At 41.2% G+C, this 19258-nt stretch overlaps 1 protein-coding gene across 3 annotated transcripts in view; it reads right to left on the bottom strand.

Moving 5' to 3' along the window:
• Positions 1-19014, bottom strand: part of LOC112227902 (RNA-binding Raly-like protein) — a 156889-nt gene extending 137875 nt beyond the window's left edge. For 2 of the 3 annotated variants that reach the window (XM_024392892.2, XM_024392894.2), the window contains exon 1: positions 18073-19014. The gene's annotated coding sequence lies outside the window, so the exon portion shown is untranslated. The remainder of the gene's footprint in view (positions 1-18072) is intronic. The other variant, XM_024392893.2, reaches the window with a different exon arrangement.
• Positions 19015-19258: the final 244 nt, after the last annotated feature.

The following is a 19258-nucleotide window of genomic DNA, read 5'->3' as shown; positions in this document are numbered from 1 at the left end:
ACCCACTGGAATTGTGATGCAGTGAATTATAAGTGAAATAATCTGTCTGTAAACAATTGTTGGAAAAATTACTTGTGTCATGCACAAAGTAGATGTTCCAACCGACTTGCCAAAACTATAGTTTGTTCCGACTTCAACTGTTCATAGGGCAGCAGCTTATAAGGTTCAGGGTTGTAGCCGGCTAGTGATGGCAATTTAACAGTCTGATGGCCTTGAGATAGAAGCTGTTTTACAGTCTGTCGGTCCCAGCTTTGATGCACCTGTACTGACCTCACCTTCTGGGTGATAGCGGGGTTAACAGGCCGTGACTCAGGTGGTTGATATCCTTGATAATCTTTGTGGCCTTCAGGTGCTGTTGAGGGCAGGCAGTTTGCCCTCGGTGATGTGTTGAGCAGACCGCACCACCCTCTGGAGAGCCCTGCAGTTTTGGGCGGTGCAGTTGGCGTACCAGGCGGTGATACAGCCCAACAGGATGCTCTCAATTGTACATCGGTTTTAGGGGCCAAGCCAAATTTCTTCTGTGTGGGTGGACCATTTCAGATTATAAGGGATGTGTACGCCGTAGAAGTTTAAGCTTTTCACCTACTCCACTGTGGTCCTGTCGATGTCAATAGAGGCGTGCTCTCTCTGTTTTCTCCTGAAGTCCACGATCAGCTCCTTCGTTTTGTTGACGTTGAGGGATAAGTTATTGACCTGGCACCACTCTGCCAGGGCCCTCACCACCTCCCTGTAGGCTGTCTCGTCATTGTTGGTAATCAGGCCTACTACTGTTGTGTTGTCTGCAAACTTGGTGATTGAGTTTGAGGCGTGCATGGCGATGCAGTCATGGGTGAACAGGGAGTACAGGAGGGCGCTGATTATTGTTGAGGCATTGTTGAGGTGTTGTCTCCAGGACCCAGATGCACAGGGCGGGGTTCAGATCCAGGTCCCTGAGCTTAATGATGAGCATGGAGGGTACTATGGTGTTGAAGGTATAGCTATAGTCAATGAACAGCATTCGTACATAGGTATTCCTCTTTTCCAGATGGGATAGGGCAGTGTACAGTGCAATGTCGATTGCATCATCTGCGGATCTATTGGGGAGGTATGCAAATTGAAATGGGTCTAGGTTGTCTGGTAAGGTGGAGGTAATATGATTGTTAACTAGCCTCTCAGAGCACTTCATGATGACAGAAGTGAGTGCTATGGGGCGATAGTCATTTATTTCAGTTACTTTTGCTTTCTTGGGTACAGGAACAATGGTGGATATCTTAAAGCAAGTGGGGACAGCAGACTGGGATAGGGAGAAATTGAATATGTCCATAAACACTCCAGCCAGCTGGTGTGTGCATGCTCAGAGGACGCAGCTAGGGATACCGTCTGGGCCGGCAGCCTTGCGACGGTTAACATGCTTAAACGTCTTACTCATGTTGGCCACAGAGAACGAGAGCCCACAGTCCTTGGGAGAGGACCACATTGGTGGCACTGTGTTATCCTCAAAGCAGGTGAAGAAGGTGTTTAGTTTGTCTGGGAGCAATACGTTGGTGTACGTGACTTGGCTGGTTTTACCCTTTGTAATCAGTGATTGTCTGTAGACCCTGGCACATATGTCTAGTGTCTGAGCCGTTGAATTTTGCCTGTTTGATTTCCTCACGGAGGGAATAATTACACTGTTTGTATTCAACCATATTGCCGTGGTTAAATGAGGTAGTTTTTCCTTTCAGATTTGCGCAATAGCTGCCATCTATCCACGTTTTTTGGTTTGGGTAGGTTTTAATAGTCACAGTGGGAACAACATCCCCTATACACTTCCTGATGAACTCAGCCACCGTGTCCGTGTATACATCAATGTTATTCTCAGACGCAAACAGGAACATATCCCAGTCCATGTGATAAAAACAATCTTGAAGCATGGATTCTGATTTGTCAGACCAGTGTTGAATAGACCTTAGCACGGTTACTTCTTGTTTGAGTTTCTGCCTATAGGAAGGGAGGAGCAGAAGGGAATCGTGATCTGATTTGCAGAAAAGAGGGTGGGGCGGGGCAAGGCGGGGCGGGCCTTGTAGCCATCCCGGAAGTTAGAGTAACAATGGTCGTTTTTGTAGTGTGAATACTACAGGCACAAAAAGGACTTGAGTTCCTGTGTTATCACAATCACACCATTAGTAGTTAATCATGAAACATACATCACTGCCTTTCTTCTTCCCGGAGAGTTCTTTATTCCTGTTTCCGCAATGTACTGAGAACCCAGCTGGCTGTATGGACGGGGACAGTATATCCGGAGAGAGCCATGACTCCGTGAAACAGTATGTTACAATCCCTGATGTGTCTCTGGAAAGAGATCCTAGCTCTGAGCTTGTCTACTTTATTGTCCAGGGACTGAACATTAGAGAGTAAAATATTCGGAAGCGTTGGATGGTGGGCACGCCTCCTGAGTCGGACTAGAAGTCCACTCTGAATACTTCTCCGCCAGCGGCGTCTTGGAGTAGCCTCCTGGATAAGTTCAATTGGGTGTTTGAACAAAGGATCCAATTCGGGAAAGTCGTATTTCTGGTCGTAATGCTGGTGTGTTACCGCCACTCTGATATCCAAAAGTTTTTTCAGGCTGTATGTAATAACACAAAAAACATTTTGGACTAGTAACGTAAAAAAGCTAAGAGCTAGAAGCAGAGCTCCCATGTTGACGCCATTTTACAGTGTGTCTTATCCACTGCTGGAATCCACTGCTGGCCAGTCCAGAGTGTCTGGATTGGGGTCACGTGGGCATGCTGGCTTTCAAACAGACAGGAGTGAGGCAGCTAAATGACCAAAGCTACTAAATGACTAAAGCTGCTAAATGGCCAACACTGCTAAATGACCAAGCTGCTAAATGACCAAAACTGCTAAATTACCAAATCTGCTAAATGTCCAAAGCTGTTTAATGTCAAATCTGCTAAATGACCAAGCTGCTAAATGACCAAAACTGCTAAATTTCCAAATCTGCTAAATGTCCAAAGCTGTTAAATGAAAAAGCTGCTAAATGACCAAAACTTCTGAATGACCAAAACTGCTACACTAAATGACCAAAGCTTTACAGGCCACAGGTAACTTTTCAGGGGGCCCGGAGTCACGTGTGGGAGAAAAGTTGTGAGTAATAGAAGTAGAAGAGGGGAGTTTATGAGAGCATGGAGAAGGATGTAAAAGACGTCGGAGTGTATGAGAGTTATTGACTTATATTGCACCCGTTACTGGAATGGTTGTTCCAGTTAAGATGCTTAAGGTATTTTCATATTTTAGTTTTCTGAATCCTGGCACTCATTTTCTGAATGCAGTTTGCGGGTGAATACAAATTTAAAATGTTGGATATCCCCACTCTGGCTGCATTCTAATAGGAATTACACATCACTTTGAAAGCCAGCTCAATGTGACTTGTAAACTATGAGTTTCAGGCCACTATATTAGGATAAAACTAGGCCGTATTAAATATGTATTGTATTAAACATCATGAACAGTCAAAATCATGTTTTTTAATGAAATTGAATAATATTTGGATGAAACCAGATCAAAGTAGGATGACCAAAGTATGAAAAATGACTGTTGCTTCTACATTGATAAATTTGATCATAAAGTTACTGGTCCCCTCCCTCATGTCAAACACTTGGATTCAGGAATTTTAATGCACCAATGGTAACATGATATTTTCTTAACTAACTTAAATTAAGTTCCGCAATTTAACAAACATCGGAGAAGGCGTGTTTGCACAGAAGAGTGGTTTATATAGCTAGATAGCTACTCTACTGGTGACAACATTTGACTGTAGGTTGTCAGCAAATATAATTAAAAATGTACACTATTCATCTATGGCAAAGATACTTATGTTTCCCCTATCATCTGTGTCTGGTGTTAGCTAGTTACTGGCTAGCTAGGTCTTCAGCCAGCATGGAACAAAAGAATTGTTCAAAACTCTGACGTAGTTGTCATGTCAACACATCCGTCAGTGCTGCTGTGTGAATTGCATCACAAGAGGCATGTCAAACAGGAGATGTATAAAAAAAAATATAGACATCATTGATGCAATTTCAATGTTCGAATTGCTTTGTATATCACCAAATTAGCTTGAGTTTTTCACTGCAATGCTGCTCAATGCATCCAAGTTTGTTGACATAGGCAATTCAAAGAGCTGTCAGTCAAGGCAAACTCATGAATATAAGCTCCCCGCCCACTCAGCCTGTCTTTTCAAACTTCTTGGTAGCTAGACATGAGAGAAGATGTTATTTTTCACCAATTTCAAGCATTTCTATCTGCAAAAAAATATTACGGTGATATTTTAGTCACGCAAAAGGCTATTTTAATGGGAATCCAAATGACTGTTCTGGACCTTTAAACAAATTTCATTTTAATGACAATATATTCACTTAGAATCTCAATTGGTGAACACCACAGCATTGAAAATGAATGAATGCAACAACCATGTCTCTGTCACTAGCAAACACAGTCAAGTGTGGTACTAGTACTGTAGCTCTAAAATTCACCTCAAAGGAAATATGCAAATAAGGTCCTGGAGGGTCAAAACATTTCTGGTTTGGGATTTTTGTTCTTCAAAGAACCATCCCATTTATGGTTCTTCAGAGACTCTATAATGGTTTCCATATGGCATCGCTCTCAAGAACCTTATTTGGTTCCAACTTGCAGCTTTATTTTTAAGAGTGCAGAGATAAAGAAAGATGCACACCATGATCCACGAGTGCACTCATGAGATAATCCAGAACCAAGTCTCTGATTGCAGTTGCATGAGGAGAGCCCTTGTGTGTATTCTTTGGAAAACTTCAGTACACTATGCTCCCACCTACCTACCTACCTACCTACCTACCTACCTACCTACGTACTTACTTAACGCAATGGGACCACTATCAAAACTTCAGAGGAAGGCTTTGAAGCTAGCTTGTGGTTTCATTTCAAGAGCGAAGTGCTTTTATGTGACAATATATAGTACATGTTGGGCTCTGAGATATTTTCCAAAAAAGGCTTATGCATGCACCGCAGGAGCTCTATCATCAGAGAAAGAATATCTACTGATGAAGAAGTCTCTAAAAAATGTTATTGTGTAAACGCAGTTGGAAAAAAAAGAAGTGAAAAGTGAACAAGGAATTGCATGATATCAAATCCAGGCAGTAGTAGTTAGGAGGTTTGGTAAGTGATGGAGACAGAATAAAGACCGATGCTCAAAAAAAACAAATTATATTCAATTCATGACTCTAAGTTTATTTCTTCATGTGACTAGTCAATGGCCTTCTTCTGGAAATACATACACAGCAATAGTTGCCTTACTGCTTCATGCCTTGTAGATTATAAAACAGATTACCATAAGAAATGCACACACACAGAGGATTAAAAATATCCAAGTAACGTGTGAGGCTGGATGGGTGAATGCCAACTCAGACAGTCTGGGAAGTGAAACGCAATTTAATGATGAACTCACCCTGAAAGAACCTTCAGTCTGTCAATCACTTGACCCACTGCACTGTATGGGAATTTGACTGCTAAAGCCCCGGCACTAGCCCCATAATGAGATCTCTGAAAATGATTGAATTATTCTGATGGTATTCAGCAGGCTAGCGCTTAGGGCGCAGACACCCCTCAACGATAAGCTGTAGAGAGGAGACTAACCTACTGGGATGATTCTACAGGTACAATGTGACGAATGAGGATGGACTATTCACTCAGGATCTAGCAGGTCCTCCTAATAATGGGTGGAGCTAGATTGGACTGCTAGGCATTCATTTGTTCTGTAGCCATATGGGTCTGGACAAAACTAGGGCACTATATAGCAGGGGCGCAACTTTCACTGGGGATGGGGGGGACATGTCCCCAGTGAAAGAAATTGCATTTTTGTTCGCCCCAGTTTTATTATTGGAATGTGATACAAAAACAATGGGGGGGTGTGCTTTAGGACCATGTGGACGACTCTGAGCGGTCGGGTAGGCTGTTTGGAGGGTTTATCTGACAGGAAAAAATAATAATAATTTTAAAAAATTAAAAAATGTGATGTCCCCCCCCCACTTCTAAAAGTTACGCCCCTGCTATATAGGGAATAGGGTGGGACATGAATTTCATATCATGGACAGGACAACATTTACATCATTGTGCTCTGAATATCAAACCATGACAAATATCCATATATCCACAATACATTCACCCTTACTTAATGAAGGTTGACTGAGTCCATGATAGCAACATAGTCTTATATTCATGAGATCATATTCAAAGCTCAAAGAGCCCTCTGCATCCTCCGACAGTACTATATTTGCATTCTAACCAGTTATAGGGCAGTATCACTGAACAAGTAATTGGAAACTGGAATTGCTTTTCAAATTGTTTCAACTTTCATTGACTGACCTAATTAGCACAATGATTACATTTGTTGGAGAGATCACTATCTAAGTGTTGTGACTAATTCAGAGGACTATTTTAAACCCATGTCTCTAATTAGCGCCATTTGCATAATGGGTCTGCTTGATTACTTAATTATGTTGGTAATCTCTAACGATGCTATTGTCATGTGTCTTTGACAGTACAGCAAAATAATAACGATAGAGACAAATACACCCTGCGCTACTGTTTGCTTAACAGACAAAGCAATGCATTACATACAAATAATGGCTTTCTAATACCTTTCCTTGTGCAAGGTTATAATCCATGGAGATATTGGATAGGATTTTTCAATCTCAGAGTGAGAGGGATGCTGAATCAAAACAACAAAGGACCTGAAATTGCACTGAAGGATAGGAATGTGGATCACACACACACACAGACACGCACACACGCACACACGCACACACACACACACACACACACTAACGCAATTTAATGCAATTTTCTTAGATCCCCCTGCACACTTAATAACTTCAGATGCCGGTATTGATATCCAGGAGAGCGGCTTAGCGGACCACATTACCTGAGATCAAATGCTGATAATATTGTGTGTGTGTGTTTGTATGTGTTTGTGTGTGTGTGTATGTGTGTGTGTGAGACAGAGAGCACATAAGTCATTGGAGATGCTTGGAGGAGGATCATTTGATGATGTTCTCAATTATTTCTGGATGCAATATTTTAATGGTTTGTTATATATCTATTGCAATCAATGTGAACACTTGCATCCATTTCCCATAATACCAGTGGATCATAGCCATATTCATCAACTGAGTCAATGTGCTTGTGGAGCAAAAATGGCGTATTGCTTTAAATACTCATTTGAACAGGGGAAATTAACAATTAAGGAGCAATATGGCACCTGGCATCTAATAGAACAATAACCACTAAGCACCTTGGTTTCATCTGATGTCAAAACAGAGAGAAAATCAATAGGGAGAATGGAGTCTTGTTTACACACGTCACCTGATGGACTGTGGCATACTGCAAGATGTCAACAAGCTATTGATATCCCAGAGAAAATTGCTGTGCTAAGCGAAGGGAAATTAAATCATGGGACAATTTTGTTCCACTTTAGAATGGTGATGTTTTGAACAGCCAGATGGTTGGGCTTTTTCATAGGTTTTAAAGGGAACCTACTATGCAGACGGAATGAAATGAGTGAGGCAACTGCTATGCTTAAACCCTTACCCACCCACACATGCACGTACACACACACACGCTCCCACGCACGCACGCCCTCACACATTATCATAGTCATAGCTCTACCATTCACAGCCCCCAGCTGGCTCTCATTACCACTGAATGTGCACAGCACATCCATGTCTGACTTCCCTAGCTGCCTCCATATCCTTACCCCCATGACACTTCTCCACTCTTCCCCCATGGACACAGGGCTCTGGTCAAAAGTTATATTTGGAATAGGGTGCCATTTGGAACACATCCTCATTCCCTGTTAGCCCTGGCTTTCTGGAGCCCTTTAAGAGCATTGTAGAGGGTTCACAAACTGAATCATCCTCATGGACAGCTACTAATTCCAATCACTACAGCAGTCATAGCATACTACATCAGTCCAAACACTAGATTCAAGTGAGTCTACTTCCTGCACTCCCCTGAGGCTAATCATCATCAGGAACACAGTTCAAAACAACATCCTGTGGAGTAAAATCAACGATCACTACCCCAATAAACTTTCACTGGGCTAGAGTGAACCATTGGGAGAGGGCAGAAAAGGTTTGCTTCCTGGACGTGCTTAAAGACAAACATATCTCCCTTCTCTCCTTCTCTCCCATTGACTGAACCTCTGTTTTCCTGGTGGTAGACTCTGGAAATTGAGGTCATGATCCTCATAAGTGTGCAGAGATATCTTACTCAGGGAGCACCTCTATTTCAGAAATACTGCAAGTGCTGTATGTATCAAATATTTCAGAATAGGAGTGCTGATCTAGGATCAGGTCTTCCCTGCCAATGTAACCTTTTTCATTATGATCTAAAAGTCAAAACTGATCCTAAAACAGCACTCCTACTCTGAGACGCTTGATACATTTGTCCCCAGAAGGCAAAGTGCAAATCTCTTAGTATTGGAGTATCTTAGCTCGTGATTGCAATGTGCATGGTGAACGCTACAGAATAGAGATATAGCAGGACATGGTGACAGAGGGTGAACATCTATGGGCACAGCTGTGTGACCAACCTTGAAGACATGGTGTGATTCTGTGACACAGCGAGGTGTACAGAGATGACACGGTGTGACACCCCAATGGAGAACAGGCAGATTAACTAGAAAGGAAGAACCCTAACACTATAACACACTGTCTCTATCTCTCACACTCCCGCCACTCCCTCTCAAACCAATACAGACAGGCAGTGAAACACACTAGATCTAGTGGAAAGTGTGAAAGGAAAGAGCGAGGAGATGTTATGAAACCATGATAAACCCGGTCTAGTGGAAAACCCTTGAATAGTAGTGGGTCTGACTAACAACAAACTCTTAGTCTTTGTCTCAAATGGCAGTCTATTCCCTAGTTTGTGCACTGAATTTGACCAGTGTCCTGATCAAAAATAGTGCACTGATTGTACAAAACATTAGGAACACTTTCTAATATTGCGTTGCACTCCCTTTTGCCTTCAGAACAGCCTCAATTCGTTTGGTCATGGACTCTACAAGGTGTAGAAAGCATTCCACAGGGATGCTGGCCTATGTTGACTTCAATGCTTCCCACAGTTGTGTCAAGTTGGCTGGATGTCCTTTGGGTGGTGGACCATTCTTGATACACACAAGAAACCTTTGAGCGTGAAAAACACAGCAGCGTTGCAGCTCTTGACACACTCAAACCGGTGCATCTGGCACCTACTAGCATACTCTGAACAGAACCAATCAGAACAGCTGAGTCCAACAGAACCAGTCAGAAAAGCTGAGTCCAACAGAACCAGTCAGAAAAGCTGAGTCCAACAGAACCAGCCAACAGAACCAGTCAGAACAGCTGAGTCCAACAGAACCAGTCAGAAAAGCTGAGTCCAACAGAACCAGCCAACAGAACCAGTCAGAACAGCTGAGTCCAACAGAACCAGTCAGAAAAGCTGAGTCCAACAGAACCAGCCAACAGAACCAGTCAGAACAGCTGCGTCTAACAGAACCAGTCAGAACATATGAGTCCAACAGAACAGTCAGAACAGCTCAGTATAACAGAACCAGTCAGAACAGCTGAGTGCAACAGAACCAGCCAACAGAACCAGTTAGAACAGCTGAGTCCAACATAACCAGTTAGAACAGCTAAGTCCAACAGAACCATTCAGAACAGCTGCGTCCAACAGAACCAGTCAGAAAGCTGAGTCCAACAGAACCAGTCAGAAAAGCTGAGTCCAACAGAACTAGTCAGAACAGATGAGTCCAGTGGTAGAGCCAGCATGGAGCTGACCTAGATGGGAAAAATCCTCCTTCAATCGGGTCCCAGAGGTCATCTGGGGAGCCAGGCAGGGCATTATCTGCTTCAGTGCTTCTCTGCAGCATCTGTCGGCCTTCACCACCTGCTCTGGAGGGCCACAGACCTCTCATCTGCCTCCTTGTTGGTTTGTTTGTTGTTCTTTCCCAGACTCTTTAAATATCACACAGCCACATAGCCATGTCCGATATGTGCTTGAGGAACATGGATCAAGTCCTTTGCTTTTACTATGCCTAGAATCATTGTATTTAGGTGGAACCCTTTGTAAAATATTGAGCTCTTTGTTGTAGAAAATGCTTTGCTGAGTACTCTCTTACAACCAAATATCAAAAGTACAATTTGGTTGTGAAGACCCAGCTCTCAGCATCCAAAATTCAGCAGATTCCCCTAAACATCACTTTAAATAAATCTGTTTCAAAGGGACATATTGGAATGAGCTCTATATTAACTCTCTCATATAACAACATCACAAAGAAATATTGAGATTTAAAATATTTACTAAATCCTTCAATAAAGCCAACTATTTTAGGTAAGAGATTAAGTTATTGGTGTATTCCAATGGCCAGGCTCAGAGGGATTGAGACAGGCTCAAAAAAGGATGGAGATAGAGGTAGAGAAAGGCAGGAATAAATATATCCAAATAGAATGAAGACAACACATCTGAAATAGAGATGAATGTGAGTGTGTTGAAGTCAAAGACACTGAGATATCACCATTATTTTAGCTTTGTGTAGTCAGAGTCAGAAACCATCTTTGTCTCCATTAGGACACAGGAGTGAGACACGTGGATTGTCAACTTCAAATACAGACAGAACACACACACAGACAGGGAAGTCACTGTCAGCACCCAAACCAGACAGAGCGCACAGACATGTCATGAAGACACATTGTCATCATCAACGCTTGTTACAGCAACGTAAATGGTGAGTTGTGTTGTGTGTGACTGTCAAAACAAGTTAGCGCGTTACTGTGTCACGAATGTTGTCATTATTCACTCCACATATTCCCAAAATATCACAAGCAATGGTGTGTGTGTGTACTGTATGTGTGTGTGCGTGCGTGTGTGTTCGCATTCGTGCGTACAGGCATGTGCTTAACTTGTTTGTTTTGCCCAATCATTTCTCTAGCATTTTACAAACATAACACAATCCAGAGTGTGAAAGGATGTATGTGTTGAGACTGTTGAGTAGTCACTGTCTAGTTGTACTCAAGCCCGAGGGTAAGTCTTTGACACTAATTACGACTTTTTTTCCTGCAAGCAAATATGATACATTGGAAAAGCTTGTGCAACTGAAGTGAGACAAATCATTCTCTAAAATGACATTCAGTCTGATCTTGGAAGGGATGCTACTGAAATAGTCTGTGAAATTGATTCCATGAAGTGAATCCTGATATAATCAGCTGCAAGGATAAAATAATGTGCACATCGATATACAATGAGAGAGCAATAGAAGCAAACACACTCACACTCACTCTCACCAGAATATGTTATCTTTGTATTACAGTAGTCTGGTATATTTGTTCTAATTAGAGATAAGTGTACAGTTATTATGTCTGGATGGTCCTTGGTGCAGAAATGTACTCCTGCAGAAATTGGAGTTGTCCGTGGGTCTGATAAAGGGTTATCATGCAATGCCCTAACGTTGAACTGTCCTTGGTCTTGAAAAGAATGTCACAAAAGCGCTGTCCAAGGTCCTGAAATGGGCTTTATCACTAAATCACTGTCTATGGTCCTGAAATAGTTTTTCAAAAAATCAGTGTCGATTGTCCTGAACTGTCAATGATTGAAAGTACCTTATCACAAAACCAGTCCATGGTCCTGAAATTCGCTTCCTCGCTTAATTACTGTCTCTATGGTTAGCTAAAGTTAGCACTTGGTGTGCAATCCATATACATCATATAATTCAGTGTTTTATTTAATTTGATGGTGCAAATTAACCTACATGCCCACATACCATAATTACATACATCCATATAAGCAAAACTGCAGATTTCCTAATAAAATGCAAAGGTGGTCTTCATTGATATATCCTTTAAACAATGTAAACTATGCTTTGGTCCTATTATTGCTCAAACAATTTCTATTTGGTGCAAAATTGAAAATCAATGTAACTGGGAATCAAAATGGCATGCCCATACTCCAATATTTCACAATAATACCTTGCGATCTGGAGGGTGCCCCTTTTCATCACCCCAATGATCCAAATGTGAACATTCCAAGATTTTAAAGATACATACACAATACCAGTCAACTCATTTTTTTCTGTATTTACAATTTATGTCAGCTAAGCTGTCCTTTTGGGAAATTCAACTACCGCACCATCCAATGATGGGGTTTATAAATGATCTGGGCTCCTGAATGGACTGATCTCTATAATATAAAAATAACTTTTGGAAAGCTCATATTCTGAGCTAGCCATTAAACAAGTATGGTCCACATATCTAATTGAATCTGAACAACCCTTTAACTGGAAGAGACTATGGTAAAATATGACCTTGTCAACCCGTAATCCGAAGCATTAATTTATACATTTTAAGTTTGTTCACAGACTGTATCTAACACCTAGGAAACGTTTTACCATGATATTGAACCCCAACTCCCAACTGTTCACTGTGTCCCCTAAATTAGGAAGGCACATTTCTTCACATGATGTGGGAGTGCCCTGCAGTTAAATGCTTCTGGGGCAAAATTACAAAATTCACAGTGCATAATTTAAATATTCAATGCTTTGCATATATTATGTTAATTGGCTACAATAGCTCCTTGAATAAGGTGAGAAATGCGTTGGGGTTATGCATTTCTTTGATTGTTTCTTTGTACCTGTAACCGCCCCTCCCTGATAAAAAATGTTACATGACAAAATTGGATGGTCTCTTGCCAGTTGGGTTTCTGTTTAAGATTCAGGGAATCTGTGAGCAAGGGGAAATAACTTTGAATTATACATATTTTCCAAGCAAGGACAGATAATGTGTGATATACTGTAAATGTACTGGCACACATAAAGGCAATTCACTAAGTGTACTGTACCCTGTGATTTGTTGGGTATTTGGTGTGAATACATCCCTGGTCCCATGCTGGTGGATATGGGAGAAATAGAACTATTTGAAAAATGACACCAGTCACAACCCAATGATAATAGAGAAGAGAGTAAATTAGGTCTGAAGGATGAAGAAGACTAAAACTCACTGCAAATATGATTTCTCTTTCTCCAAAACTCATTTAGGAATCATCCCAAGAGTGGATTTGGGGATACAGAATAGAGAAAGAAGGAAAGAAAGAGATTATGTGCAATGCCTAATTTGCCAGGCCCAAAATGAATGGAGCGTGACATGGTGCTTTCAGTTACTCTTTTCTTACACACACACACACACACACACACACATACACACACACACACACACACACACACACACACACACACACACACACACACATACACACACACACACATACACACACACACACACACACACACACACACACATACACACACACATACACACACACACACACACACACACACACACACACACACACACACACACACACACACACACACACACACACACACACACACACACACATACACACACACACACATACACACACACACACACACATACACACACACACACACACACACACACACACACACACACACACAAACAAACACACTTACTCAGCAGGGGCAAGAGCGTAATAAAAAAATAAAGCGACAGAGAGAGAGTTGATATTGCTGTCGGGTAGATATAGAGTAGGCCTATCATCAATATTGTGGGGCTCTACTCTGATCACATTCAAAAGAGAAGAGAAAGATGCAGTGTGCTTTAGCTCCAGATAGATGGGGGTAAGTGTGGGGTCAACCTTATAAAGAGCCATGAAGACAGACGGATGAGACATACTGTCCTAAACAGAGAGGTGAAATCATGGGGGGGGTTCAGTCACTCCCCGTAATGCAGCACAAAATTGACTGCTGTTGTCCACAGTCGACAACAGCAATATCAAGACTGAGTGACACCTTGCCTTTTTCAGTAGTGTCTATTCAGAAGCTCTTTTGCAATAGTATGTGGATAAGCTTAACCAGAAGTAAGCATTACGCTATTGAGTTACCACCTTCAGCATACACAATCATTAAAAACAAAATATAAAACTAACATGGGAAGCTCTGGATAAGAGTGTCTTTCTAAATGATATTAACGAACTAATGAAATGTCATTTGTTCTAAAACCACTATTTCATCAGCAATCCTCACACACAATTGAGTCCCAATGTGTCACGAACGGCTCATTTAAGTGGAGAATTATAACTCAAATGGTTCCACATAATTGGCCCTGAAAAGTCGTTCAGTCCGGTCCAATTCTTCAGATACGGGTTTAATTGTATAGAATATGATTACTAGTAAGTAGATATCCTTTCACTAATCAAATTAACAGCTAAGAAAAGGGGACCTCGAGAAACATAACGGTTTTTAAAAAAAGAAGCAGAATGGGTAAGCTGTTTATCTCTTCACAAGGAGAATGGAGCTAAGAAGAGGAAGGCCTCATTGAGAGAAACATTTTTTTTTACTCATTTATAATCCAACCACTCATTAAGATATGAGTGGAGTGCAAAATATGGGAGTTTGTTTTCATAATAAGGAATGATTTATTTATGGGAGATTGCCATACATAGACAATGGGGCCAGAGCCAATACAAGGTCAAAAAGAGTGGCTGAGAATGAGCAATAAAAAATGAAAAAAAAAATATATTTGTCACATGCACCGAACTCAACTTTACTGTGAAATGCTTACTTATGAGCCCTTTCCCAACAATGCAGAGTTGAAAAGTAACAAAAGATTATCAAAAAAGAAAGGAAATAGTAACACAATAAAATAACAATAACGAGACTATATACAAAGAATATATCAGTACCGAGTCAATGTGCAGAGGTATGATGTAGCTGTGGTAATATGTACATGTAGGTAGGGGTAACAGTGACTAGGCAATCAGGATAGATAATAAACAGAGTAGCAACAGAATATATGAAGAGTGTGAAAGTGTGTGTGTGTGTGTGTGAGTGTATATATTGTGTGTGTGTGTGTGTGTGTGTGTGTATTGTGAGTGTATATATTGTGTGTGTGTGTTTGTGTGTCAGTGCAGTATGTGTGAGTGTGTGGGTGGAGTCCAGAGAGTGTGCATAGAGCCGGTGCAAGAATGTCACTGCAAAGAAAAAGGGGGTCAATGCAAATAGTCAGGGTAGCCATTTGATGAACTGTTCAGCAGTCTTATGGCTTGGGGATAGAAGCTGTTCAGGAGCCTTTTAATCACAGACTTGGCGCTCTGGTACTGCTTGCCGTGAGGAAGCAGAGAGAACAGTCTATGACTTGGGTGGCTGGTGTCTTTGACAACAGGAATGACAGAACAATCTGTGCGTCCCAAGTGACACCCTATCCCCTATATAGTATATAGTGCACTATATAGGGCCCTGTGTGCCTTGGATCAAAAGTTGTGCACACTTGATAAGGAATAGGGTCCCATTTAGGATGCACAAACTCACTAATATCAAGCTCTAAAGCCCAAGGAGATGAAGCAAAGAATATTCAACAATCAAAATGAAGAACTACTGAATAATTGATAACTACATTGCAATGAAGGCCTTCATAAACCATAGGCTAAACTCACAGGCCCTGCTTTTCCACCAAACCTCAGAATGTGATTTCATGACTTATTTAATTTGATTCTCTTCACCATGATGTGTAACTGGGAACTCAGGTAACAGAAGTGAAAACAGCTTCCTATCCCATATGCATGCCACTATCCTTGAAGCCCTGAGTTCCTTTTCATGGACTCAGATATTGGTTACTTGTGGCCAATCCTCTAAGAGATCAGACAGTTATGTTGAAAGACTCTTTGATTCCTGTCCCACACACCCTGCAGCTTTGATGACATGGGGATCTGAGGAAGGAGCATTTTCATGGATACAGAATATACTGACAGAGTTAGAAGCCTTAACCTTTTCAATGGCTACATGGGATAAAACGACCACAATATTCTGAATACACCCCCCTAAACCCAACTGGCTGGGTTGAAAACAAATCAATTTGGGTTATATGGTAACCCAGCGCTGGATAAATATTGGACACAACATACACTGGACTATTTTGACCCAGCCAGTTGGGTTGTGTGCAGTGTCCCTGAACAGTACACACACACACACACACACACACACACACACACACACACACACACACACACACACACACACACACACACACACACACACACACACAATCATGGACAAGGCATGCAAGTACAGTTGAAGTCGGAAGTTTACATACACTTAGGTTGGAGTCATTAAAACTCGTTTTTCAACCACTCTACAAATTTCTTGTTAACAAGCTATAGTTTTGGCAAGTCTGTTAGGACATCTAATTTCTGCATGACACAAGTAATTTTTCCAACAATTGTTCACAGACAGATTATTTCACTGTAACACAATTCCAATCGGTCAGAAGTTTACATACACTAAGTTGACTGCGCCTTTAAACAGCTTGGAAAATTCCAGAAAAGGATGTCAAAGTTGTGGCAAAATGGCTTAAGCACAACAAAGTTAAGGTATTGGAGTGGCCATCACAAAGCCCTGACCTCAAGCCTATCGAACATTTGTGGGCAGAACTGAAAAAGTGTGTGCGAGCAAGGAGGCCTACAAACCTGACTCAGTTACACCAGCTGTCAGGAGGAATGGGACAAAATTCACCCAACTTATTGTGGGAAGCTTGTGGAAGGCTACCCGGAACGTTTGACCCAAGTTAAACAATTTAAAGGAAATGGTACCTAATTCTAATTGAGTGTATGTAAACTTCTGACCCACTGGGAATGTGATGAAAGAAATAAAAGCTGAAATAAATCATTCTCTCAACTATTATTCTGACATTTCACATTCTTAAAATTAAGTGGCGATCCTAACTGACCTAAAACAAGGAATTTTTACTTGGATTAAATGTCAGGAATTGTGAAAAACTGCGTTTAAATGTATTTATTTGGCTAAAGTGTATGTAAACTTCCGACTTCAACTGTATGTCAACAGGACATTCCTGTCAGAGGTAGTATTCATGATGAGAGCCAAGGTATCTTCACATATGAGCTATCATATTTTTCAGTTTTCATTTATAGCGAGGCTGGCTGGGCCCAGATAACAGGGAGCTGCCTAGAGGGCAGACACAACAACTGCAGGAAGTAATGCAGCCTCATCATAACGTCCAGCAGGAGACGTGTCAGAGGTATTTTTTATCAATACGGCAGAAATACCTTTCAACACCTACAGAGGGTACATACATCTTATTGATAGATTATGATACCTATACAGCATTTTGGAGTTGGCTGTTATTATGTAAACAGTAACCTATAGCTACTATCACTACAAATATGCCAAATCACAATCTAATTTAGACCAAATCACAACAACCACATAGCAACACCTCTCTACAGTGTACCTACACTACTGCAATCACAACAAAGAGATTGACTACAAGTGTGAACCACACAAACAGACCATGACTGGCGAGGGGAGGGGGTGAAGGGAATAAGGACCATCCCTAATAGCCTTTAAAAGCTGTATCGAAATGGATTGCCTTCAACAGAAAGACCATGCACGGACGCATTGTTTAAGTACCATTAGTCCACAGGGTAGCCTATGCGCGTGCATTGTATTGCCAATTATTTTCTCACTCATTTCTTCATCTAATCCACAATAATGCACTCTGAAGGAAATGTGGATGTAATTGGCTCGAGCGCCGGTTTATTTTCCGCGGAGCTAAACTGTATCGGTGCAACAGCCTGGATAGCCTATATGTCATATGGTGCATATTTAATAAAGTGAGCAATATACTTTGGATCTGCTGTATTTATTATCGGGACCATGGTAGAATTTCAGAGAACCGTACTTACATTCTTACATCAGAAGTGTTATCCTTTACCATCTTCATGCGGCGACTTGGTTGTTGTTGATCAGAAGGAAACTCAATATACTGTACCAACCTGCATGTGTTTTTGATTCGTTTTCATTGAGTTGGCCTATTATCAAGTATTATTGTGCAAAACCTTCAAACAACCTTCAAATGCATCAGGCCTATACTGTAATAAACGCAATATTCCCTCACAAAATAATACATCAGCCACAGGTGCATATTTCTGTACCACCTTGCTTTTTATTGCAAATACACAGGCACTAAAGGTGTGACAACTAATCCACTCATTATATACCTGCAAAGGGAGAATGTCTGTTCATCCTCGTTGAAACAGAAAACAAAAACGCATTGACCCAAGAATCAAAACACTCCTCGTCCACTCAGCACCATCTATGAAAAATGATACTTCCAAAAATACTTGACACTGATATCTGCAAAAGTATAATAAATCGAAAAAATGAAAGAAACACAAAAAGAAACAAACCTGTGATCAGTGAGCTGCAAGAAAAGTTTCAAGTTAAAACGTCATCAGGTTTAAAAATGACTCCTTTAAAGAAAAGAGGACCAAAATAAAAGCAAAGGCTTGGTCAGTGAGCACCGAGACACCAAAATCACAAAACTCGTATAAACAACACTGCAAAATACAAAGCAAAGCATAGCAACAGCAAAAGTCGACAGAAACAAAAAAATAAAAATGTTTGAAAACCACCAGTAAAACCACATTAGAAAAATATTAGACTGACAACCCGCTTGGTTGAAAAACCAGTTTCATGATTTCACAAGACTGCAAGCACGAATCTCCAGTGCCCGATGCAAACCGTTACCCATCTCCGTACACATGATTCAGAATCACTGCATGCTAAAAACTTGAAGCCTGGATGGAAAAACGCTAAAAACCACCACTTCAAATATCATCTTAAACACCAGCAAAAGGAGGAAAAATAAAAAGAGTAATTAAAAAGACAAAAAATGCTTAGAAAAAGCCATTGGAAATGTACTCACCGAGCGGGAGTAAAATGTTGCAATAAAAATGTGATATGGCACAAAATACAGTATGGCGGTGCAAGCCCGAAATGATGTGCTTTTCTCTAGATCTCAGCCTCCGGTTCTGTCATGTGACTCAGAATCAGCCCGACATCCAGCAATGAGCGACTAGCGAAGAACAGCTGAAGCCGAATACTCTCCGAACGGCTCGCCGCTCTCCAAAAGTAAAAGAGGTAGTCCTTATCATTCTACAGTTATGACTGAGCTGGTTGTGTTTTTTCTTCTAGATTTTTTTTTCTTTTTAAAGATGCAGCGCTCACTGGATGTCAGAGCCTACGTAACATCAAGGCTGTTCTTTCAACTTCTGGTTGCTTCCTTCACTACCTAGCAGTCATTTGGACGTGATTGTTGCTGTATCCCAGCGATTTGTAATGCCAAGTAGGTCTACTGTATGATATTGGCTATTTTCGTTTGGTATAAACCACTCTTGTAACAAG

Source organism: Oncorhynchus tshawytscha, linkage group LG29 (genome assembly GCF_018296145.1).
Source record: "Oncorhynchus tshawytscha isolate Ot180627B linkage group LG29, Otsh_v2.0, whole genome shotgun sequence".
Classification (NCBI taxonomy): Eukaryota; Metazoa; Chordata; class Actinopteri; order Salmoniformes; family Salmonidae; genus Oncorhynchus; species Oncorhynchus tshawytscha.
The sequence above is the reverse complement of the archived record's forward strand: the minus strand, read 5'-3'. Positions and strand labels throughout refer to the sequence as shown.